This window comes from Grammomys surdaster, unplaced genomic scaffold (assembly GCF_004785775.1).
Source record: "Grammomys surdaster isolate TR1022 unplaced genomic scaffold, NIH_TR_1.0 126250, whole genome shotgun sequence".
In the NCBI taxonomy this organism is placed as follows: Eukaryota; Metazoa; Chordata; class Mammalia; order Rodentia; family Muridae; genus Grammomys; species Grammomys surdaster.
Genome location: NW_021621050.1, coordinates 26,671 through 29,915, shown reverse-complemented (window position 1 = coordinate 29,915; position 3,245 = coordinate 26,671). Strand labels below are relative to the sequence as shown.

The window sequence follows — 3,245 nt, the reverse complement described above, 5'->3', positions numbered from 1 at the left end:
AATAAGAAACTGACTGTAGTCTGTTCTGCTAAATGTGCAGTGAGGGAATGTCCCTTCACAATTTTTTCTCTTAAGACTTTTGGTTGAAATTTTGATTTGCATGGTTTTGTTCTTTCTTATGTTATTTAGATATTATGTGTTTTTGTTATTGACTTTTATTTTGCTAAAATTTTTGAAGTTTACATAAACCTTCATACTAAAATTGTTTTTTAAAATTATTTCTTATGAATAAAAAGTTTATCTGTAACTATTGACTCTTTTATAAATTTTATTTAATCTTCCTTTTACACTCCAGATTTTATCCCTTTCCATGTTCACCCTCTGATTCTTTAACTTACTGTCCTCCTCTCCATCTGTCTCCCTGAAATGTTCCCCAATCTCCCCCCAAAATTCTACTCCACCAAACCTCCCCATTCCTTGGGGTCTTTGAGGGTTAGGTGCACCTTTTATGACTGAATCAATACCTGGCAGTCCACTTTTTGTCTATGTGTTGGAGGCCTCATATCAGCTTGTTTATACTAACTCATTGGTGGTCCAGGTCTGAGAGATCGCTGGGGTCCAGGCTATATGATACTGCTTGTCCTCCTACAAGGTAACCCTACTCCTCAGCTTCTTCCAGCTTTTCACTAAGTCAACTACAGTGGTCAGCAGCTTCTGTTCACTGGTTGAGTGTAAATATCTGTAACTGATACTTCAGGGTGCTTGTTTGGTCTTTCAGAGGGCAGTCATGATACAACCCTTTTTGTGAGCACACTATATCCTCAGTAACAGTGTCTTTCCTCAGGTTCTCCTCTTAATCTGGGGCCCCCTTTGGGTCTGTTGCTGAACCTTCAGCCAGACTGATGATCATCTCAGGCTACAACTCTGTCTAGGCTGCCTGTCTCTGGACTGGTGGTTCTCTCCCAATTTCTCCTTGCCTGCACCTGCCTATGTTGCCCCATTCAGAAGTTTTCTGTCTAAGGCTCATTTCTAACCATGGTCCAATATCACAGGCCGCATTGACTTGTTTCCAGCTTGCTTCTCACCACTGTATCCAATCTAGACTAACACAGGACTAGGTCATTTCAGGATCACTTTTTAAAATGTGTTTTTGATTCTCCCCCCTCTTGGATACTTTCCTAATTTACATTTGAAATATTATCCCCATTACAGTTTTCCCACCCACCACAAAATCCCTATATATCATGTCTCCTACCCCTGCTTCTATGAGGCTGTTCCCTACCCAACCACTCACTGCAGCCTACCCTCCCTGGCATTCCCCTACACTGGGATAAGGAGCCTTCACAGGACCAAGGGCCTCTCCTACTGATTTCCCCACAAGAGAATCTTCTGCTACATATAGCTGGAGCCATGATTCCCTCCATGTGTACTTTTTGGTTGCTGGTTTAGTCCCTGGAATATCTGGGGGTAGTGGGTCTGGTTGATTAATATTGTTGTTCTTCCTATGGGGTTGAGAATCCCTTCAGCTCCTTCAGCCCTGTGTTATACTCTTCATTCTTCAGATGATCTCAGACCACAACACTGAGCTTAGATATAGCCTCTCTCTTTCTGACACCTACTGAGGCACATGAGACACAACTGTCACCCTGCCAATGATCTAGGGGCAGACAATATCAATAATTTAAATCATTAAATGTCAGTGGAAATCTGGTCTGTAGGATTTAAGAGTAAAACACCAAAACTCAAACCACCACCACCACCACAACCACCACCGCCACCACCAACAACAACAACAAAATAGATAAATACTATTTTCAAAGGAAAGACTTATTACCAAAGAAGAATTAGCCAATCTTTTATCAAATCTTGAAGTAGACCAGGAGATTCCTAAGCTCTGGCCATGTAGTGAAGACTCATCAACATAAAACAGTGTTTGACAAGACTGCCGAGCAATTGTCTCCAATAGTAGGAATTAATCAATACGGCTTAGTATTACTTAACCTAACATCTTAAAGTTTGAAAAATGTTTTCAAATAATGAAAGTAATTCAAATTCTATGAAGAATATCATTGGAAATTTGATGTGGATGGTATTGAATTTGTATTGCTCACTTTCAATATTATAATAATTTGAAAGGATTAATTCAGACACTATGACTGCAGGAGATCACTGCATCTTCTTTTGTCTTCTTAAATATATTTTATTTCAGTGCCTTTAAAGTTCACTATAGTGGATGTACATTCTTTGTTTTATTCTCACTACTAGGTTGATCTTCCACATACCCACTCCTTAGTTTGTATTAATTTTCATAAAATTCTTACTCGTTATATAATATCATCCCAGTAATTCTCCATATACCTATCTATTTAAAATGGAGTGATTTCCAGTAATGGTCAAAATCCTTTTGGTTCCCACATTACTGAAACATTTCAGTTTGCCTGAATAAGTAATGGTTAGGTCAGATATTCACTGACGACTAGGGTGGGGACGAAAATGAAAAGAAAAATAACAACATACACAACTAGTGAAGTAATAATAGATCTTTGTTGGAAGGTGGTAGGATATTTTTCTTTTGTTGAAAATCAATTCTTTTCTCATACCACATATCCTGATTATAGCTTGCCCTACCTTCCTCCTATCAGTTCCTCCCCACCTCCTCTACTTTCCTGATCCATCCCTTTCTGCCTTTTATGAGAAAAGAACAGACTCCAAAGAATGAGCTTCCAAATGTGAAAAATAAATTATAGTAAGATGAAGTAAAAGTTATGATACTGAAGTTGAACACACTAACCCAGCAGGAGATAAAGGGTTTCTAGTACAGGCACAAGTGTCAGTGAACCACTTGTTAAGTGTCCCATAAAGGTATTAAGCTAATAGCTAAAACAAAGCTTTAGAATATCTGGTGTAGTCCCATGTTGGCCTGGTACTTGAGTTTCAGTCTGGATGAGTTCCTATGGCCATTGTTTAGTTAGTTCAGAGAGCCTAGTTCCCCAGGTGTCCTTTGTCAACGTTTATCATCATTGTGTCTCCTGTTCTACAGGAGTATCTAATGGAGGTGACTGAAGCATGGAGGGAAACAGTGAGAGCCATGGAGAGAGGATCAGTGGTAGGGAAACATCAGGGAAGAAGTTGGGTTAAGTGGAGAGGGCTAGCTGAGACATTGCCCCAGCAAAAAGCCAACAGCATTAAACTATATAGATGTCTCTGTGTCATTATTAGTAAAATTCCAATAGGACCTCAAAAGCCTTGCTATAATCCCTGAGCTCTGAGTAGAAGGAAGTGATAAGAGCTCCAATTTAGAGAAA

The 3,245-nt window shown here is 39.3% G+C and overlaps 1 non-coding gene across 1 annotated transcript; it reads right to left on the bottom strand.

Annotated features, from left to right (window-relative positions):
* Window positions 1–1,478: 1,478 nt before the first annotated feature.
* On the bottom strand, window positions 1,479–1,608 carry LOC114613645. Its single transcript, XR_003710212.1, has one exon. It is a non-coding gene; the product is annotated as a small nucleolar RNA SNORA17 (small nucleolar RNA).
* Window positions 1,609–3,245: the final 1,637 nt, after the last annotated feature.